Raw genomic sequence first — 22,235 nt, forward strand, 5'->3', positions numbered from 1 at the left:
TGGCGGCTGCAGCTTCCTTGGCCTGTGGCCACATCACTCCAGTCCCCGGGGCCAGCATCATCAAGTCTCTGCTCCGATTTTAAATCGTCTTCTCTGTGTGTGTCAAGTCACCCTCTGCTTCCCTCTCATAAGGATCCGTGTGACTGCACTCAGGGCCCACCCGGTAACGCAGGACGACCGCCCCATCTGAAGATCCTTAACTTAATCCCCTCTGCAACGGCCCCCTTTTTGCCATAGAAGGTAACATTCACAGGTTCCGGAGATTGAGACGTGAATATCTTTGGGGGGATCGTTTTTTTAGCTAACCAAAGTTGGCAAATATGCTAGTAGTTGGAGGAGTTCTCAGAAAAAGAAAGGCCTCCTGGCCCTGCCCTCGGGAGGCTCCGCCCCTGGCCCTGCCCTCGGAAGGCTCCGCCCCTGGCCCTGCCCTCGGGAGCTCCCGCTCCTGCGCGCCCTCCAAACAATGCAGCTTCCAGGAGAACCAGCTCCAAAGTACTTAGGCCACACTCAGAGGAAGGGGAGGTTTGGGAAGAAAGCAGCAAGGAACCCTAGTGAAGGCCCTAGAGCCAAAGAGCCCAAGGATGGGTCTTCTAAGGAGAAGAATTGAAAGGTAAACTGCTCTGGAATCTTACATTCCCTTCTCACAGGCCTTTTCCAGCTTTGCAGATAAAATATGTGTGAAAATCATAGTATCCATTAAGAATTCTGCTCTGGGGCCATCATGTGTTCAAGCATTAGCTAATAAACCTCCTTCCTATTCCTTTTTGTTGCTCTTACTCTTTATCCCCTCTTATGACTCAGTTGGTAACTTTCTGTCTCTGCTTGCTTATGCCTACATTCTTATTCATCCTTCCATGTCAGGTAAATCACTCGCAGCCACGGAAACTCCGAGGGGCAACGTCCAGTCTCATTCGGAGGATGGAAAGTAAAATAACGGCTTCCTGAAAGAAGATGGAAAGACAAGACTTGAAAACAGATGCCCTTAGATAAGGTGAGATGTCTCAGGACAAGAACTCAGCTTGGACCGGAGTCTGTACAGGTTGGGGCTCACCTGGTCAGCCACACCCGTGTACTGCATTTGTCAGCAGGGACGTTAAAACTCGGCCTTTTATGGACCACAAGAAAAAGAGCTGAGAATAAGTGAGGCAAACAGTGGATGAATGGAGTTGTTTATATATGTTCACACATCCAAAAATGGTGCCAGCAATAACCCTGTGCAGGTGCCAGGTAAGGATTTCACTACCAGCCCCTCCCTGTGAGACGCTGGTGCTGCCGTAAACCAGGAGGCTGGGGCAAGATCTCCTCCAACACCATCTGAGACTGTTGCTCCATCTGTCCCGTGTTCGTTCTGGGCTGGGACAGCCTCATCTTCCCTATCCCAGCACCAGGGTAGACATACCTACCGCTCACATGTCTTTCTTCAAAGAGCAGACATTGCCAGCCGTGCTTCTATTATTGTAGCTAATCTGACCCTATTTGCTTCTGCACTAATCTATGCAGCAGCTTCAACTTGCCCCTAATTAGAATGTGTGTCTGTGTCAGTCAGGGTTGGACCTGTGAAGCAAAACAAGTAGATCTCTAGAAAAAGAGATTGGGATATCAAGGAATGGCTTGCAGGGAGCTGACCCACGCATCGTGGGAATGGATTAAAAATGGCCCCTGTACAGATGTCTGTGCATCCGATACTGAAGCTTGAAGGCCGTAGGGAAGTCAGGAAGCAAAGATCACCAGCAGGCTGGAGCCCCACAGGCACAAGCAGGGACCCCACAAGGACAGCCTGGAAGCTGTGTCCATTCTTGTTGCCCCTGACCTTGGTGGAGTGGAAGCCATGTCGAGGCTGGGCTCCTCATCACTTAGCTAAACTCACGCATCTGGCCCAGCTGCTGCTTCATGCAAGGAGCTGAGTCAGCACATTAGCTACAGAGCCAGGCTCTGCCTCCCTTTTACCCTCCAAAATCTCAAGGGAATCTCCCTTGTGACACACCCCAACAGGAAACCCACAAGCAAGGGAATTCTTTTATGTGAACAAAGCCGAAATGCCACGTTACAAAGCCATCGGTGCGGTAAGTCAGACTCCCCTGGAGACAGACTCTGAGAGGGAGGTGGAAATCCGGAGGCTGAGGTTTTTCAGGGATATTCTCTGAGTAAGAAAAGCGGGATGGGGCCAAGGGAGAAGCTGAACTGAGAGGCAGTCACAACAGGGACCCATTCCCCATGGAGCTCTGCGGCCAGGCTGGCCTTCAGGGTTGTCTGGAATCAGGCAAGGCTGCCTCCAGAAGAGCACAGGGCCTGCGTGCAGCAGTGAGGAGGTGGAGGGCAGTTTCAGGGGGGTCTAGACTGTGAGCCGTCAGCAACCTTCACTCCTGGCACCTGGGGGAACGAGTGCCTGGGTCCCAAAGGGGCCTCTGGACAGGCCCCACCATGGCCAGTAAACCTGCTTCACTAAATGCCTTGCCTGCGAGGAGAGCATCTCTGCCAGAGGAAGAGATTTTAGATGGGATGACAGAGCTGTGTGTGCTGGTAGGAGTGGGGGGGATTCTCCCTATTGCTTGAAGGGCTGCTCTCTCCCTATTGCTTGAAGCAGTCTCTAGTGACTGTTTCCTTGTCCTCCACTTCCAAATCTCTTCCCAGCTCCAGGGGCAGGCAGTGGAACTTTGCAGCGCTTCCCCGGGACTTTCCGTGGTACCGCTCTGCACCTGCTACTTTGCAATGGTTACATGGGTGTCCCCCATACTCAGGCTTCCCTGGGAAAACCCGGATTCCGGGGAATGTGGAATTCTAGGACACACTATGAATTTCCTGCAAAGTGAGCTTGGAAATCCAGGCATGAGACTTTGTCTCCAGAAAGGCTGCTGAGAACCCATTCCCTTTACTCTGCTGAGGGTGGGCTCTGGTGCCATCCTCAACGTCATTTTCCTTGTGCCATTGCAGGGTCCATGAGTGGCAGGAAAGACAAGGCTGCCATTTTGTTTTTTTCCCAGAGGCATCAAACCACTGCCTTACACACAGCCATTCTTAAATATCCTCCTTAGAATTTAAGAACCATACTTACACAAAAGTGTGGATGAATGCAGAAAATAAGCACATCCTTCCAGTGTCTTCCATCTCAGTGGCAGGCCCCTCTCCCTCTTGTGGTACAAGCCAGAATCTGAGGCGTCCCCTTGATACCACTCTCTTCTGCAGCCCCCTCTTCACCAACCACTGTCAAGAGCTTTCCCAGGCCCCTTCCCACTTCCCTCTTTCTTCACTGGCCCCTCCCTCAAGTTGCCAGCACCCCTTCTCTGGGACCCTGCGGTGACCCCTGACTTTGTCTCCTCATATGTACTCCTGCCCCTTCAATCTGATCTCCATTCTGGACACGGAATAGTCTTTTTTTTTTAATGCTTATTTATTTTTGAGAGAGAGAGCATGAGCAGGGGAGGGGCACAAAGAGAGGGGGACAGAGGATCCAAAGTGAGCTCTGTGCTGACAACGGAGAGCCTGAAGTGGGGCTAGACTCACGAACTGCAAGATCATGACCTGAGTTGAAGTCAGACTGTCAACCGGGGTTGCAATCCAGGTGCCCCACATAGAATGGCCTTTTAAAAATATAGTTCTGGGGGACCTGGGTGGCTCAGTTGGTTGAGCGTCTGACTTCGGCTCAGGTCATGATCTGGCGGTTCATGAGTTCGAGCCCCGGGTCAGGCTCTGTGCTGACAGCATGGAGCCTGAAGCCTGCTTCAGATTCTATGTCTCCCCCTCTCTTGGCCTCTCTCCCATTCACACTCTGTCTCTCAAAAATGAATAAACGTTAAAAAAAAAAAAATGCTTTAAAAATACAGTTCTGATCATGTGTTTTCTGTCCTTCAGTTTATTCAGTGTCTTCTGACCTATTGTGTTCCAGATAAGAATACAATTCCTAATATGGCTCCCAAGGCCCTACAAGGCCTCGGGTCTTAGCCTGCTCCAGGCTGTGCCTCACTCACTGTGCTGCAGCCAGGGCTGGCCTCTCTACCGGGTCTCCCCCAGGGACCTCCCCTGTTCTTCCCCCACCTGCTAATGTCTGCTGTGTTTAGTGGTTCCACACACAGGACCTGTAGTCAGACCCTCAGGATTCCAATCTCCAGCTCCAGCACCTTTTTTTTTTTTAAACCTGTGTAGCTTTGGGCAACTTACTAAAGCTCTCCACACCTCAGTGTCCTCATCTGTAAGATGGGTGCACTCCAGTGCTGCAGGAGTACATGAGGCACTGTGTGTAGACCACAGTACCAGGCACATTGTGAGGGTTTGGAAATGTTAGTGACCATCCTAATGCATCCTGCAGGCCTCAGCCCAGGTGTCCCTCTTCACGGCGGGTGGCCCCTGCTGCCCCCACACCCCACCAGGGCCAGAGCCCTCCCGTGCTCCTGTGGTCCCTGCCCCTTCCTTCCTTTCACAGCATGTACACAAGGTGCTCAGGCCACAAGCCCCCTCAGGGCAGAGACACGGCCTGATTGCTCACCATTATATCCCCAAAGAGCCTAGCACCAACGTTTCTCAAAATAAACGTTCCCTTCTCTGGTGCATCCAGGAGAGTGTGGGTATGGGATGTGATCTGGGCTGTCACCATACAAGGAGTGGGACTGGGAGGCAGGAGGCGTGTCCCGGGACGCCTTCTAGGGCTGACGTCTGTGAGTGGTCTGCCCAGGTCTAGTGAGTGTGAGCAGAGGTGCCACATCAGCCCCATTTGGTGCCTCGCCTCGACCCGCAGGCTTCATTCAGAGTGAGGCCCACAGCCCTGCTTCCGAGGCTTAGCCATAGAAGACAGCCCTTCCCACCAACATTAACTTGCCCACATGGCCAGCCTGGCTTCACAGGGGTGTTGTTTTGATTTCCATTTCTTTATTAGAGAACAAGGCCACCTAACACAAACACTTGTCTGAGTCTGAAACAGAGAAGGGCAGGAGGGATATCATGGAAAAAGTCCATATTATGGGTGGGGAGGCCTGAATGCAAGCCTACATTGCCCTTCTCTGAGTAATAGTGCACTAATCATTTTCACTCCCTGATTTGTTTTACTCATTTGGTTTTTTTTTTTTTTTTAAGTTTATTCATTTATTTTGAGAGAGAGAGGGAGAAAGAGAGAGAACACAAGCGGGAGAGGAGCAGAAAGAGAGGGAGAGAGAAAGAATCCCAAGAGGGCTTGGCGTGCTATCAGTGTGGAGCCCAGCATGGGACTCAAACTTGTGAACCCTGAGATCATGACCTGAGCCGAAATCGAGAGTGGGATACTCAAGCAACTGAGCCCCCAAGCACCCCTGTTTTACCCATCTGTGAAATGAAAGAGATGGATGTCTGAGCTCCGGCAAGGGTGTGCCAGCCTCTCCCTCGGTCTCGGAGAACCTACCTGCCACACGCTGATGTCAGTTCTAGGTAACAGGGGGCCCTACTGGACACAGAGTCCTGATTGGGCTAAGGGTGGACACCCCGCCAGGCCCGTCTTAGGCCACGAGGACTGAATCAGCTACCTGGTGATGGGCACTGTAACTGTAGGTTAGGAAAAGCCAGGCCCGTGCTGCCCTGATGCAGGGCAGGGCTGAATTTTGTAGCTGCATTTTGAGAGTACACCTGTGAGCCTTGGAGAACGAACTGGTTTACAGAGACAAAAGTGGAACAGACAGAGGCACATGGCCCCAGAGATAGAGAGGAGTCTCCGATGAATTTCGTCCCTGTAAAGCCCAGCTGTAATTCCTCTGGGGCATGCCTGGGGACACCCCTGTAGCCCTCCTTTAAGTTGGGTTCAGACTGTTTCTATTCTATCGTTGATAAAGATGTCTTCTCATATTGGATGTCAGTTAAACACCTCAACACATACGACTGCCTTACTCATGACAGCTTTCTACTGTCCAAAGACCTCTGACTTCACTTACCTGTTTTAAAGCCCAGTAGACCAGGGAGATCAGTGCTATAAGAAGGGCTTTCATTGCCCAGCTGAGGAAACCAAGACCCAGAGTGGGTGATGGTCAAGGTGAAGGCAGAGCACTGCCTTCAGAGCATCTCCAGAAGTGCCATCGGAGGAGCCTCTGTTGCCCGTGGCATCAGCCCGCTCTAGGCCAAGGCTGTTATGAACTCAGGCTGTTTGCAGAACTCTGCCGTGGAACAGCGTCTGTCCCTGGTCTGTTATGTGTTCTAAAAAGTAACAAAGGCTAGGGGCGCCTGGGTGGCGCAGTTGGTTAAGCGTCCGACTTCAGCCAGGTCACGATCTCGCGGTCCGTGAGTTCGAGCCCCGCGTCAGGCTCTGGGCTGATGGCTCGGAGCCTGGAGCCTGTTTCCGATTCTGTGTCTCCCTCTCTCTCTGCCCCTCCCCCGTTCATGCTCTGTCTCTCTCTGTCCCAAAAAAACAAACAAACAAAAAAAAAACGTTGAAATAAAAAGTAACAAAGGCTAGACCATGGGGACGCTAGAGCTGGGGACATAGATGCAAGGCGCAGACCCCAGGCAAAGCTGTGCAGACGCCTCTACGGTGAAACAGCAGTAGCCACTGGCCCGGAGAGCACAGCCAAGCTCCCAGGCATGGCATGAGTGTGCGGGAGTGGGGTGAACACCACAGACAAGAACACCCACTTCCTAAAGCGGGAATAGGGATCTGAGTGGCCAGGAGACATTTGTAGGCGTCCAGCCTGTGACTTCAGCCTCTGGGCACTGGCCACCAGCTGCCAGACATCCCCTGGGCCATGAGCAGCGGGAGAGGTGACACAGTTGGGAAATCCCCAGAGTGTCTCTGCAAAAATCAAAGAACCTGGAGAAGAGGCCGAGGAAATTTTCTGATCATTATTCAAAGCTCTTTTTGTCCTGTTAAATACTTCGGGAGCTTCAGGAGAAAAATCAAAGATACTGTTTTCTAAAGATGCCATCCCTGTGAGCAAAAGTCATGTATTTTGAGCAGGTGTTGGCACTGCAATAATACATTGTTTTGAGTCCAAGTTCTCTCCATGGCCTCACTCGCGGGCACAAGTGTGGCACGAAGCGGGCTCCTTATAGAAATAACCCGAGGGCTTGCTCGGAGCCCGGGCCAGGTTGGACTGTAAGCACTCTCATACCCCATTTCACAGATGAAGAACGGAGGCGTCAGAATCCCAGGTCTCACAGCTACGACGAGGTGGAAGCAGTGTTTGCCTCCAGGCAGCCTGGCTCCAAACCCCTGACATAATCTTTGGAGTATATTTGATGCTCCTTGCCCTCATGTTTGGACAGGACCGGTTCGGGTGGGCAGGATGGCAGGGGCCTGTGTATGGAGCCCATCAATACCAGCTGGGCTAAGGCTTTCAGTTTGCCGGCCCTTGCTGGTGACAATGTTTTCACCAGGGTCTGAACCTGTTTTTTAGCTGCGCTGTCTATGAAGTAGAGTCTTTGGAAGAACAAAGGACAGAGTCAGGGAAACTGGGGTCTGTACCTTGGGCAACACTCTTTCCTTCTCTGAGCTTCATGTCCCCCACCAAAAAAAAAAAAAAAAAAAAAACACAGGTAGATGAGATGGCCTTGCATCTCCTCTCACATGCTCTTATTTCCAGATGATTTTCACATGTCATCTGAATTCTACCCACAGAGGAGAGGCTTATTTAAGCGTCAGGTTAAGTAATTCAGCAGCTGGCACATGGTCTGCCCTCAGTAAATGTCCCAGAGTAATTTAAGGGATGCCTTAGGCATCTGGACTTCCCATCATATCTGTGTCTATCCCCATAATTTCCTAACCCTTGATGAGCCATGTGAGTTGTTGTAAAGCCTGCGGTTTATGAAAAAGATTTCAGGGCTCAAATCCCAATCAGGGGGCATGAAATCCCTGAGAGGAAGAGTCCAGAATGTCATTGAAGCTGACAAAGAGACAGCATAAAAGAAAACAGGACCAATCTCACTCATGAATATAGATGTGAAAATTCTAGACAAAATGCAAGCAAATTGAATTCAGCAGTATATTAAAAGAATAATTTAGCACAACCAAGTAGGGTTTACCCGAAGAATGCAAACCTGTTTTAATATTAGTAAATCTGTTTATAGAACACATCAAAGGGTCAAATAAGACAAACCATATGATTATCTCACTAGGAGCAGGAAAATCATTTATGAAAATTCAACATCAATTCCCAAAGGGGACATTCTCTAAAATACCAGGAATAGATGGGACAAGTGGACATTTGTTGGGATGGGGGTGGTTAGTGGGCTGGCACTCCACATCTGAACCCTCTCCTATGTTTGGGAAATTTCTCACTTTCTGGATTTGGGTGAGAGACAGAGCTATCTCCGAGTATGAAAATGGAGAAAATGCCAGACGCTCATTCTTCCAGGCGCTGGCCCCACCCCGGCAGCAACAGTGAGGCACTCGGCCTACACTCAGATGATGGAGCAAAGAAAAGAGGCAGCAGAGAGTTTTTTATTTTTAATTTGGTTTCATTAAATGCAGAGGATTTTGTATGATGGCTCCAGTAACAGCAGTAACATGGGTTTGCAGGGACAGCAGTGCAGTTGCTGTATCTGGGTTCCAGGGGCCAACAGTGCTGGAGTCTCAAGCTGTGGCATCTCACATCCGAGATGGCCATGGCCACACCTGTCTTCTGGGGCATCTGGGCCATGGTGACCACTGCCCAGGTTCCATCCATTCTTGACCTCGTGGTGATTCTCTGAGCTATCCAGGGTCCCATCAAAATTTCTTCTCCACTGAAATCCTCCAGCACCAGTTTCTGTTATGAACAGCTAAGAAATCTTAGTGGTGCAGAAGGTTAGTTCCTTAACCTAACAAAGAATATGTCTCTGGTTTTCAAACTTGTTGCCAAAATAATACATAATGGCATCGCTATTAAAACAAAGAGTAAAACAAAGATTGTAGCTAATGCTACCATTTTTTTTTTTTTTTTGGCCTATGCATCCATATCTTCTCTAAAAGTCAGATTTGTTGGGGCACCTGGGTGGCTCAGTCAGTTGAGCACCTGACTCTTGATTTCAGCTCAGTTCTATGATTCCATAGTCACGGGATCAAGTTTTGCATCGGGCTCTGTGCTGAGCGTGGAGCCTGCTTGAGATCCTCTCTCTGTGTCCCTCTGCTCTTCCCCCATGCATGCCCTCTCTGTCTCTAAAACAAAAAATATTAATAAATAAATAAAAGTCAGATTTGTTGATATTTAGTTTGCATATGCTAAAGTGTACCTCTTTAAAATTTACAATTTGATGACTATTAGCAAATCTATATAGTTACTTAAGCACCACAACATTCAATGTATAAACTATGTCCATCACCCCAAAAGCTTCCCTTAAGCTCATTTGGAGTTAATTCTCTCCCTAACCCCAACCCTGGCAACCAGTTTTCTGATCTGGGTCTGTAGGGTGGCCTCTTCCAGAATGTCATATGGCGAAATCATATGGTGGCCTGCTCCTTTCACTTAGCATTCGACTTCTGCAATCCATCCACATGGCTGCCTGAGCAGTATTCCACTGTATGCATGTGCCAGAAGTTGTTTCACAGTCCAACGGTTGATAGACATGGAGATGTTTTCAGCTTCAGACTATCAGGCAGGAAGCTTCTATGAGCACTTGCGTAAAGGTTTTTGTATGAACATATGTTTATTTTTATTGGGTAAATATCTAGGAGTAGGAACGCTGGGTCATAATTAGTAAATATTGAACTCCAGAGAAACTACCAAGCTGTTTTCCAAAGTGCCGTCCTGTTTTGCATTCCCACCAACACCACATGAGAGTCCCGTGCTCTGTACCCTTCTGCACTAACACTCGATATGATCAGCCTTTTCATTTGAGCTGAGTAGTAGATGTAATCTCTTGGTTTGGTTTTAATTTTTATTTCTCTGATAACGGATAAGGTTGAGCATCTTTTCATGTGTCTATTTGCCACCAAAATATCTTTGTTTGGTGAAGGGTCTGTTCAAACTCTTCATCTAGTTATTTTTTTCTACAGCTGTTTATCTTATTATTATTGTGCTGTGAGGGTTTTTTATGTACTCTGGATACAAATTCTCTATCAGATTTGTGTTTTGCAATATTTTCTCCCCCTTGGTGGCTTGTCTTTTCATTTTCTGAAGAATGTCTTGCAAAAAGCGTAAGTTTTGATTTTGATGAAGTCTAATTTACCACTTTTTCTTTTATGATTCATGCTTTTTTGTGTGTCCTAAAAAATCATTGCCTAGCCCAAAGATACGAATATTATTTTTCCTGTGCTTTCTTCTAAAAGTTTTATAGTTTTAGCTCTTATATTTGAGCCTAAGATTCGTCTTGAGTTAGCTTTTATAGGAATGTGTGAGAAAAGGGTCAATGTTCATGTTTTACATATGAATGCAAACATTTTCCAGAATACCATTATCATGTAACATTGTATCATGATATCATGTATCATGTATCATGTAACAACTAGAAGTTCTGGTTGGCATAGTAAGATAGCAAACATCAGTATGAGGTAAATTATTGGAAAGGAGGAGGAAAAACATTATTTACACTCAGTATGATTTCATACCCCAAAGAACTCAAGAGAATCTATTGAAAACACATGGAATTAGCAAGGAGAATTCAATAAAATAATTCATTGCAGAATAAACATGCAAAAATCAACAACTTTTCTATATAACAACAGTAATCATTTAAAGGCTATAATAGAAAAGTAAAGAATCCTGTTTGTAATAGCAATAAAAGCAATAAATGCCCACAAATAATCTTCACAAAGAAAGTGCAGGACCAACAGAATGAACCTCAGAAAGCTTTATTGAAAAAAAGATAACTAAATATAGATGTGTCAATCTCTTAGATGGAAAAACTCAATAGTATAAAGATGTTCATTTTCCCAAAGGAATCTGTAATATTGGAGGGTTTGGGGGAACATGACAAAATGATTCTTCTAAAATTTATCTGGAAGAGTGAACAGGAAGAGTAGTTATACAAAAAAATGTGTTGAAGAGCAGTGAGGAGGGCCTGCCTTACCAGGTGGGAGGATATTTCATAAAGATATCATAATTAAAATATTGTGGCAAGGGCTCCAAATCAAGTAAGTGATAGAGCATGTGCTAGAATAGGATAAATGAGTCTAAACAGAACCTGATATATATTAAAACGTCATGTATGATAACATCATTAATCAGCTGGAATCACGATGTGTTGCAGGATAGCAAGAATGGAAGAAAAGAGACGAGTTCAGAGGCTATGGGGATAGTTGAGGAGAAATGTGATGGAAGACAAGTTTGTTGGGCTGCTAAGCCAGAGCTGCTCCATAAGTTGTCAGGCAAGCCAGAACCCCCTCTGGGGAGCAGGGCATTGCAGGCTGGTCGGCAGGTATGCAGAGGGAGTCAGGCACCTCCAGCTCCCTCTAGTGACAAAACTTAACATCATGTCAGCTGGCAAAGGCAATAGATGTAAAAGACCCTTATCCACTTCTATAGATCAGGCAACGAACGGTGAACTTGGACTGAGAGGTAACATATTGATAACCAACAGGATGTAAGTACCAAACTATGTTTTTTCAAATACAGTTAGGGTCTCAGCTCTGGACACGGTTGCTAACATCCCAATGGCCAAAGCAAGTCACCTACCGGAGTCCAATATCAATGAGGTATATGGGGAGTATATTCTACGGAGAGAGGGGGAGGGGAGTGAATATCCAATAATAATAATAATAACAATAACAATATTCCAAACGATTATAGTGGTAGTACTAGTAGGACTGTCCTGAGGGACTGAAAAGGAAGGTAAAGAAGTGGGATGGTTTTCAGATTTCAGAGATGTGAGTAGTTGGTGGCTGGTGATGCTACTTACTACTGTAGGGAGGACCAGAAGATAAATAGGTTTGCTGGGTAAAATCAAGAGTTTTGTTTGAGATTTGTCAAACACTGACATCTAAGACGAGATGTCACATGGGAGTCTAGAGCTCAAGAGAAAGATCACATGGAGAGATATATGCATGATAATCACTGGCTTATAGAAAGTGCTTCATGCTGTGGATCTGCTCAGGGTCACCGAGGAAAAGAGTGTAGCCAGAGCAAAGGAACTGTTCAGGGATGGAGCCCTGGGCACTGCAATATTTTTTAACAGGTAGGGAGAAGGATTCTGTAGGGGGACTGCAAAGGCGTTGCTGGCCTTGTGGAAGAAAACCAGGAGGGTACGGTGTCACAGGAGCTAAGAGACCAGGGTGTTTGGAGAAGGAGGGAATGCCAAATGTTACCAGGGATTTGAATGCAGTGAAGACTGTTGGTGACCTTGACATGAGCTGGGTAGGGGACCAACTCCATGAAGGAGCACTTTACTAGGTGCCGGAGCTAAGAAGATGAATAAGATACGTTTCTTGCCCTTTAGGAAATCGTAGCCTGGTGGAAAAGGGAGACATGCAAATAAATCATTGCAATACAGTGTGATAAATCTTATAATAGAATAACATTTTCTTAACACGTGTTCCACTGAACACTATTTGAGGGAGATGTTAATCAGTGCTCTAAAACCGGAGTGTTGCAAGACCAAATAAGCTTGGGAAATGCTGCAGACTGAACCCTGTCTCGGGCTGCAGAGCCTACTGCCAGCCTTTTAGCGCTATGTCCAGGGCTTAGGAAACAAATGTATTGCACCTTGGGGTTCTCTCTGTACACCCAGGTCTTGTCTGGTACCCCAAGAATTAAGGAGAATGCCAGCTCCACAGTAGAAACAGCTGCTGGCGGGAGGGAAACAGACCCAGGAGGAACAGCTTCTGACAGGGTGACCTGAGAGCGGATTCAATCCTAGCAGGACTGTCAAAGCAGGATTTCCCTGCAACGTGCCGGGCAGCAGGGGCAACTGTCTCAGGACCCTCTCCCCCCAGTGGCTTTGTCCCACAGGACCCAGTGTCTGAGACCTCCCAGCTGAGCCAGTGGGCCTGCAAACCCAGGGCAACCACTCACACTTTGCAGCAGAGTTGAGAGGTCTGGCTTCTAATTAAGTTGACAGTTTCCCTAGAGGTAGAAAAATTAGAGAAAATTAAATCACCAGTCAGCTCCTCAGCAGTTTTGGTCTTCAATTTTTCCCTGACAACTAAAGCCATGGAGGCAGCAGAGACCCTATTAATACTTTGTTGCACAGAACACATGCCGCTGAACAAAAATCATCTCATTAGTCCACGGTTCTGGGATTTCCAGGTGCTTTCTGAAGTACTCTATATCCTGGGGAGGTAGGGACAGAGGCAGCGGGGTTCTGAGAGGTTGGAAGGCACACATCGTGATGTCCAGAGGACAGGCCGGCTTGGGCGTGGCAGAAGCAGGTGCCAGTACCTGGCGGGTGTGAGTCCAGACAGCAGAAGGTGCTTCGGTAATATGGTTCTGAGTGATGGCTCAGTCACAGCTTGGCCTCAACCACTTTCTGGGGGTAAAGCAAGGGACAGCCAACCCAGGGAAAGAGTAGGATGGGGAGAATTCAGGGTGAGGAAATGGAGTTCAGTGCAGGGAAACTGAGGCAGAAATCAAATCCAGATCTGTGGACTGAGGTAATATGGTAAGGGTAGGAATGTGAGAATAGTTTTGTTTTGTTTTGTTTTGTTTTCCTCAGCAACCCAACCCTGAAAAAATTGTCAAGTAACCCCTCATCCTGTTCAGGGTGGGAGAACCGCGGTCTTCCCTCAGAGCTTCTCTAGTTCTAGCTGTGGGGAAGTGAGGACCACCAGGGCATAGTGAGGACCACCAGGGCATCCCACCAGGGGATATAAGGAGGCCACAGGGGCAATACTCCACCTCCTCATTGCTCTTCTTGAATTCTCGACAACCCCTCTTGAACACAGGGTCTTTGGTTTAAAGGGTTGCGTGAGTCACCTTTTTAAGAAGTCAAGCAAAAAAGAGTCTTCTTATTGGAGCTGTTTTCATTGCAAAGAATCAAGTGCCACTGTGGCTTAAGAACAGAGAGGCAGTTTATTGCAGTGACACAGAGGGACGTTAGACTAAAGAGACAGGGTAGAAAGCACAGCCAGACCCCCACAGGGCCCAGGCCTGAGGACATCTCAGTCTCTGTCAGGTCATATGATCTCTCTAATTCTGTTTCCATTCAATTCTTCTCTTGATCAACCATCTTCCTCTGCTTACACACACTGTGCATGCCCTCCACCACCGTGTGCATCAATCAGCCGTCAATCCTGATTCTAGATGACTTTTAGTTTAAACGGCCCTCCATCAATTGGCCACTATTCCTGTGCAATCTCATCCAGATTCTCTAGAAGTCAATGAGTCACTGGCTGGCAATGGTAAGTCAATGGGTCATTACCCAATACGTCACCAACCAGAAAATAGATCAGCTATTCACCAACTATTTATTGCCAAGGAAGGTGGAATCACATAATACTTCCGTTATCCCTGCCAGGGACTGTGAGCAGGGTGGATATTGAAGCCCAAATGTATAGAGTTGTGTAGATGATTACAAGAAATTCAGACTTATTGAAAGAATATACAAAGCAGGTATGGTAGCTGAACAATGGCCCCCCAAAGATCTCCACATCCTAATCCTGTGAATGTTACCTTCTATGGCAAAAGGGACTTTGCAGATGTGATGAAGTTAAGAATCTTGAGATGGGAAGATCGTGCTGGGTTATCCAGGTGGGCCAAATGGCATCACAAGAGTCTTTATAAAAGGGAGTCAGAAGGGTAGAAAACACAGTAGGAGGAGATGTGACACAGAAACAAGAGATTGGAGTGATTCAAGGAAGGGCCACAAGCTGAAGAGTGCAAATGGCCTCAGCTAAAAAAGGTAAGGATCTAAATTCTCTACTGAAGCCTCCAGAAAGAACATACCCCTGTTGACATTTTGATTTTAGACTTCTAACCTCCAAAACCCATATTTGTGTTGTTTTAAGCCACTAATTTTGTGCTAATTAGTTACAGCAGCAACAGGAAACTAACACAGCCTGGAATCATGGGATGTCCTCCTTCCTCACCCTGCGTGGACCTGGGACCGGCACTTCTGGTAGACAGCCAGAACTGCAGCTCATTGTCACCCAGCATGTAACTTGAGTTCAAGCAAACCCCACTCCCTTGTGTGTATCTTGCATTTATACCCTTTCCATAAGTGAAGGTTTGATTGAGTTGGTTCATCACTATCCAATAGGCAGGATTCCTATTGCACAGTCATGCTAATGGCGCACACCTGGGGGTGTGGCTTCCCTCTTGTCCAATCAGCTGTGTCCAGGGCAACAAGACTGCTGTCAATCAACTCAAAGTGAGGAAAATGTTACTGAGGAAAGAATGGGTCTGGGCTATTTGTGGGAGTCACTTGAGGACACCTCCCAGGTGACACAGAAGTTTAGAAAGCAATCTTGAGGTTTTAAGAGAAGAAAGGCCCTTTCTGACCTCTTTACACAAACTTTAATACGGCAGCTTGAATTGCCAGAAGCTTTAGAGCTACAGACCTGGGGCTCCTTTCTATGGGGTCCTTTGATCCCGACCCACTGTCCCCTAATGCCAGCTCTGATGGTAGTCCTCCGCATGTCAAAGGTGACCATTCCTCCTGCATCACCCACCTTGACCTTGGCCCTGCAGATTGGTTTGAACGAGGGCACAGTCTCACTGCTTGCCCAGAAACAGTATTTTTAGGAGTTTAAAGAAAAGAAAAATCTGTTGAAGGCAGTTTCAGGTTCTAGGCTTTATAAAAAGAGATGCAGTGGAAATCTGGAAATCAGGATGGCTTAAGAAGTCAAAGACATTTGAATTACTGCCTTTCGGACTGGAAGAAACCCAGACAATTAGAGGTGTAAAGGCACAGGATTCACGGCTTGATAGGTGTTAATATCCCTCAAAACAGGTCTCCAGGCCCACTGGAGCCTGACCTCATTTAAAACTGCTGGAAAAATGCATGTAATAAGCTCAGTCTGAAGGCTCCCTGACAATTCAGTTTGGATCAAGGCTCTTTCCTATAAGGGTTTGTTGTATTTATTAACATTATTTTTTAGTTATTTATGTTTTCCTGGTATAATATGCTACCTTTTAAAAAACAATTAAGAATCTCAGACCAGACTATCTAGAAATAAACTGGTGCTTTTCTATGGTGTTTGTTAAAAGGCAAGGATTTTGTTTTTTACTCATTATTCCGGCTTGTTATGGATTTTCAATGACTTGTCTCAAAATTGTTCCATCACCTTAACCTGAATCCTCAATTAAGTTTCCCAGTCACTACTATTAAATAAAAACCTTTAAAGTATTTTAATTTAGGGGCACATTGGTGACTCAGTCCGTTAAACATCTGACTCTTGATTTCAGCTCAAGCCATGATCTCAGGGTATAGTTCATGAGATCGAGCCCCACACTGGGCTCCTGACAGCATGAGGCCTACTTGGGATTCTCTCTCTCTCCCTATCTCTCTCTGCCCCTCCCCCGCTCACACACACACATACTCTCTCTCTCTCTCTCTCTCTCTCTCTCAAAATAAATATTTTTTTAAATAAATTTTTGGGGCGCCTGGGTGGCTCAGTCAGTTAGGCGTCCGACTTCGGCTCAGGTCATGCTCTCATGGTTTGTGAGTTTGAGCCTTGTGTTGGGGTCTGTGCTGACAGCTTGCAGCCTGGAGCCTACTTCAGATTCTGTGTCTCATTCTCTCTCCGCCCCTTCCCCACTTGTGCTCTGTCTCTCAAAAATAAATAAATGTAAAAAAAAAATTTTTTTAATAAAAAATAAATTTTTTAAAAAGTGTTTTAATTTAAATCTTATTTTAAAGGATCATACGTTCCCTTATGATTCCCTTAATAAAGACTAAAAGGGGTGCCTGGGTGGCTCAGTTTGTCAAGCAGTTGACTTCAGCTCAGGTCATGATCTCACATTTTGTGAGTTCAAGCCCTGTGTTGGGCTCTGTGCTGACAACTCAGGGCCTGGAGCCTGGTTTGGATTTTGTGTCTCCCTCTCTCTCTCTGACCCTCCCCTGCTCACATTCTGTCTCTCTCTCTCTCTCAAAAAAAAAAAAAAAAAAAGAAAGAAAGATTAAATAACTAAAACATGTATTTTTAAATGTACATTTATATAATAGATATATCTACCTAAGAAGGCAAAGTTTATCTGCCATATCCTACCTTTTTTGTCAGAAAAAAAAAAAAATAAAGATAATGTGGTTTCTAGCTTCAGAATGTGCAGCCCCTCACAGACGGTCCCTTGAGGCAGGGTCATGGCCAATTTCATCTCATTTGCACCTAGCTCCATGGGCTATGTCCTCCTTCCTGGAGGGTCTGACTGCCTCATGATGCCCAAGATCCACTATGAAGATCCCGGGAGGGTGTGGGGAGAGCAATAGAAAGTCTACAGATTGGGCAGGAAAAGGGCCTTAGCCACAGGGCTGCAGTGGAGACAGCGTTGGGCTCCCTGGCACCTCTAGCTTTCCCACCTCCATGGAGATCAGTTTTCTGCCCCTTATTTGAGCCCAGCCCCAGGCCTACACTCCTGCCAACAGCATCTTGGAGGCAAGCTGGATAAACCCCTAGGCTGCCACAAGGTTTGGAAGCTGTGTGCCCTGTGGCTAGCACATGAGGAATAACCAGGTGTGGTTTGGAAATCACAGTGTCTCCATCTCACATCAGGCCCTGACCCTCCAGCTGAGGCTGCTCTGTGATGTCAGCACGTCCAGCCTAGGAATGGGATGCCGAGTGGAGGTACCAGCAGCTGACCTGGTCGTCTAGCCCTTTGTTAGGCCTGGATACGTCATGCCCACAGAGACGGGTCAGGAGAACTGGGGACCATTCCCAGAGACCCTCAGAGGCTTTGTTGGGACCCTAGATCATCTGGTGAACTGTCAGGCCTACAAAGGACTTGGGTGGTAACTTGGAGTAAACAGCTCATCGCAGTTTAACTTGTGCCCACTTGCCTGCCTTCCCAAGTGTATCTGCTTCAAGAATCAAAAGAATAGAGCACTAATGGTGGAAGTTAAGCAACGTTAAGAGGGGCCGTGGATGGAGAGCCCTGCCCATTTCCCCTTAAATGAGAAGCCATCTGGTCCTGCCCCAGTGCTCCCACGGGCACCTGGAACACAGGGATGGGTGGCTCGGTGTCTGGCTGGAGGACCTTTTGCCTTTAGGCACCTTCTAGCACAGGGATCCAGGAACTCCACTGTCCACTGGGGTCTCAGGGCCCTGTCCTACCTCCACACTTGTAGCCGTCGCAGAGCTCTGTGTGCTATTTTAAAAATTCTAAAGTGCCTCATGCAATTTGCACATGCTTTTCTCAGTCACCTCCTCTCCAAACTAAATGAAGCTACAAGCTTCAATTTATATCAACTCAATATTTATACCAACTGTGATGATCTCTTATGGATCAGAAGCTCTGATTGGCAGACACATATGGTTTTGGTGAATAAATCTGTGAAAACAAATTTATTATTATCTGCAAGGGAAGAGTGTATGGTAGATAAAACTTTCCAAAGCACGGAGCCTGAAGGGGAAAATGACACAAGAGGCATCCATGGTGATGAAGGCTGGGAGCACCGAAATAAGAACACCAGGGGCAGGGGCGGTAGCTCCAGAAAAGCTGTTGGATTGGATTCAGTCTGTTAAAGTGAAAATCCAGGCATCATAATAGAGTGTAGGATACAGAAGAGAACTCCGGGCCGTTGCCTTGCTACATGACCTTAGGCAGGTCTCTTTCCTCGCTGGGTCTGTTTTCACACATGGGCAGTGAAGAGGTTGGACTCACCTGGTTCCCCCTTCCAGGGCCAGGGCCCAGCCTGGGGAAAGGGGGTTGGGGGATATGATGGCACTTCAAGGCTGTGTGACCTTGAACAAACCGCTATACCTCTCTGAATCTCCAGTTCCCATTAACTCTAGTACTTACCTCGCAATACTTTATTAAGTCTCTAGGATTATTTCGGCTACTGATTTTTACTACTGCTTCTGACCTCTTTTGAACTCTAGCCCCTGGCTTAGATTTTAGGGCTGTGGCACAGATAGCTCTGGGATTCCCGGCTGAGCCCCAAGACTAACTGCTTACAGGCATCCTGTATCTGCCTCCATCCTTCACTTCGCCTCTTCTCAAGGCTGCTCCCACTTTGCTATCAGCTTTACCATCTCAGCCTGTCTTTGCTCTTCCCTTTTCAGCCTGACGGCTACTGAAGCCCGACATGAGTCCTAGTGGAAGAAATCAGCAAACCCTAAGCAGATGTGTCTCAGCTTTGCAGTGAACGGCAGGGCTAATCCGTCCCCACAGAAGCCAACACTCCCTGCCATCTGAGCCATGCCAAAGGCAGTGTTTAAACAGTACTGGAGTTAGAAGTTTTCTGAATTCAAGATAAAGGAAGAATTCTAGTATCCTGTAGTAAAACACATGTTTGAGACAGAATTTAGCTACTATAGTTTCTTGGAGATGGGTGGAGGGGGAAAGCCACCCTGTCTCTGTTTAAAGAAATGGAAACCTTAAAAGGATCCCGGGGGAAAAAAAGAGAAATCTTCAAGTGAGAAAGTGAAATTACTATATTAAGAGCCTCCATTACATTAAATCTCTTGCTTAGAGACTGAAAGTCTCCAGTGCATGTGGGATTGGGCTCTGGTTGAGGGTGGGGAGGGGGTAAAGTGAAAAATGACTCAGAGGTTGTGGCTAATGGTGCCTTTGGAGAGGGGAAGTGTCGGGACATCTGTTGGGGGGTGGGGAGAAGCAGTTTCAGAGTGTGGGAGGCAGCCACCGAGACATGCAGTGATCCCCACCTCCTGGTATTCACACCCTTGTATAACTCCAGCCCCCACCTCTGAGGGTTGTTGCTAAAGAGCAGTGATGGGTATCACTTCTCATATTAGTTATAAAAAGAGTCTGGCTTCCATCTCACTCACTCTCTGTTGCTCTCCTGCTTGCTCACTCTGAAGACAGCCAGCTGCCATGTTGTGAGCTGTCCTATGGACAGACCCATGTGGCAAGGAAGTGAGAGTGACTTCTGTCCAACAGACAGCTGATAACCCTCAGTCCACCAGCCCATAGGGAACTGGATCTTGCCAACAGCATGGGAATCGGCTTGGAAGCCAATCCCCTGCCCCACCCCACTAGAGCCATGAGATGAGACTGCAACCCTGGCTGACAAGGGAGCTTTCTGGGAGGGAAAAAGCATTGAGACACATGCTTTACACCCTTTTTCTTGAACTTTGAATTCATTCTGTGAGGTAGATATTGGTCCCTCTGTTGTGTCAATGCAGAAACAATTGGCTCATTGTGTAAATGAGCCACCGGGTAGCTCAGTCGGTTAAGGGTCCCGCTCTTGATTTCAGCTCAGGTCATGGTCTCACAGTTTGTGAGTTCAAGCCCCACATTGGGCTCTGTGCTGACAGTGAAAAGTCTGCTTGGGATTCTCTCTCTCCCTGTCTCTCTTTCTCTGCCCCTCCCCCCACCTCTCTCTGTCTCTCTCTCAAAATGAATAACTAAACTTAAAAAAAAAAAAAGGGTTAAAACTTGCCAGGTGTCACATGATGACTGAATAGAAGACTGGGGATTTGAACCAAGGGCTGACTAGTGCCATAACACACACTTATTGCAGAACTAAACCATATTTATGTTCTATGTTTTCAGGGGAACTTAGAAATACAAATGGATACTTGTCTAATTATCCCACCAATAAGCACATGGAGACAGCGGGAGTTACAAGTGGCACACCAAAGCCAAGCCTTCCCTGGGTGGGAAACATATCCCCACAGTAGCATCAGAAGGTACATACCCTTGGGGCAGAATTCTCCATGTGCAAAGTAAACTCGTTTCTTTAATTTCTTTAAACATTTCAAGAAAATTGTTGAATCCAATGCCACTATGGGCCAAGTGCCACTTCCAAGAACTGTCCAAATGTTAACTCATTTAAATAACTCTATAAAGAAGATACTATTACAGTCATCCAATTTACAGATGGGGAAACTGAGGTGAGGAGACGCTACATAATTTGTTACAAGTCACTCAGCTGTGATGGGGTAGCCAGAATTTAAGCCAAAGTAGACTGGTTCCAGAGTTGCATGAAGGTCCCCAGCAGAAGTCTCTTTGGGTCCAGGGCTGTCACATTGCCTGGGCTCCCAATGAAGCTTCGGGCTTAGCTGACCTGGTTATAAGTCTCCAGCTTCTGAATTCAAGCCAACTCCCAAGACCCTCACCTCAGACTTTCCCCTCTCAATTCCTGGCTCCCAATTCCCAGGAAGCCCCTCATGCCTTAATTCCATCCACCCTGGCTCCTGAGCTGCCCACACCTTCATCCTGGTCTGTGCCTGCTTCCTGGCCCAGCTCTCAACTCGCCATCCTGCCAACCTGAGGCTTGCCTACTGCCATACTGCCCCAGGGACAAGACCAGCTCCTGGGACAAGTCCTAGCTTGTTAGAGTTGAAAGTGGCCCCAATTCTGGGGATATTACCTGAAGATAGATTGTTTCCAGGAAAGGAAAATGCAATACAGAGGCAGGAAGAGCATTACTGTGTGGATAAAAAGATGGCATATGCAAATGAACCCATAGAGCCAAGAACCTAGATTAAAGTTACAGACAGATATGGCAGGGAAGATAATAGAAGCTGTTATAGACCTCTAGGGCACGATGAAAAAGCAAATCTGCCCATGTTTATGCAGATAACAGAGACTGTTAAAGAGGCCGTAACATTGATCATATAGGATCTTAATAGCCCTGCAATGGACTAGAATGAGAATTGTCGGGTGGCAGGGAGGAGGGGCCATGGAGCCAGCAGGCTCTTCTCCAAGAGACTTTGTTGAGCAATCGGAAAGATCATGGGCTATTTGGGGCGGCCATCCAAAAAGCTGAATGCAATGAGGGATGAAGAGATGGGGCTAAAATGCTAAAAGCAGCATTTTCAAATAAGTCTCATTTCGGTTTAGTCTTCCCATCTGTGGCGATTTTAAAAATATAGTTCCCAAATTGCCTGTAGCATCTGGGGAGCGGGGTCTGTGGGCAGACACCTGCTTACCAGTGAGAATTTGGAATGGCATTTCTGGATGGGGTGTGGTTTAGAGATTAATTGGTAAAGGAGGTAGATACAGCATCCCAGAATAGCGGAGCTGGGAGGTCCTTAAAAATGACTTAAACTACACATAGTGGGTGAGTGACACAGTCAAAGTCACACAACTGGTCCATGAGAGGCAAAGGGCTAGAACCCCACATTCCTAAGTCTCTGCTCCGGGCCGAGGCATGCTCCAGGATGGGTGAAAGGAAGGTCCTTGACAAGGTCTCCTCAAAGGAAGTGCAGAGTAAGAGGAATGTGGTTGCCATAGGGGAAAATGGAAAAAGGCAGACAAATTCAGATATGACTTCTCTTGAGAAAAAAAAAAAATTTTTTTTCCTAATAATTATCT

General features: G+C 46.9%; 1 long non-coding RNA gene across 2 annotated transcripts; it reads left to right on the forward strand.

Moving 5' to 3' along the window:
- Window positions 1-464: 464 nt before the first annotated feature.
- On the forward strand, window positions 465-16,149 carry LOC109271139 (uncharacterized). Of its 2 annotated transcripts, none has more exons than XR_002081833.2 (3): window positions 465-610; window positions 862-2,063; window positions 14,826-16,149. It is a non-coding gene; the product is annotated as an uncharacterized LOC109271139 (long non-coding RNA). The 2 variants fall into 2 exon arrangements; XR_008421198.1 differs by having other exon boundaries at window positions 862-991.
- The last annotated feature ends 6,086 nt before the right edge of the window (window positions 16,150-22,235 follow it).

This window comes from Panthera pardus, unplaced genomic scaffold (assembly GCF_024362965.1).
Source record: "Panthera pardus isolate Hobbes unplaced genomic scaffold, ASM2436296v1 HiC_scaffold_12, whole genome shotgun sequence".
NCBI classification, from domain to species: Eukaryota; Metazoa; Chordata; class Mammalia; order Carnivora; family Felidae; genus Panthera; species Panthera pardus.